The sequence below is a fragment of the Carcharodon carcharias genome, chromosome 29, assembly GCF_017639515.1.
Source record: "Carcharodon carcharias isolate sCarCar2 chromosome 29, sCarCar2.pri, whole genome shotgun sequence".
Classification (NCBI taxonomy): domain Eukaryota; kingdom Metazoa; phylum Chordata; class Chondrichthyes; order Lamniformes; family Lamnidae; genus Carcharodon; species Carcharodon carcharias.
The window spans coordinates 10208563-10208770 of NC_054495.1; positions in this window are offsets into that span (position 1 = coordinate 10208563).

Consider the following 208-nt stretch of genomic DNA (forward strand, 5'->3'; position numbering starts at 1 on the left):
CCCTCCCCGCTCGGAGCGGACTTACCTTCCCCAGACTCTCGGGACAGACCCCGGCCCGGCCCGGCCCGGCCGGAGATATCGGGATTCGACAGTCCGGCCGCTTTCCGGAACAGCCTCCGCTCCGCTTGGCTGTGAATTTCCGTGTCTGTGTCACTGAGGGAAACGCCCTGTGGCCGCGTCTGTCCGACTCACACCCGCTCCAGGCACT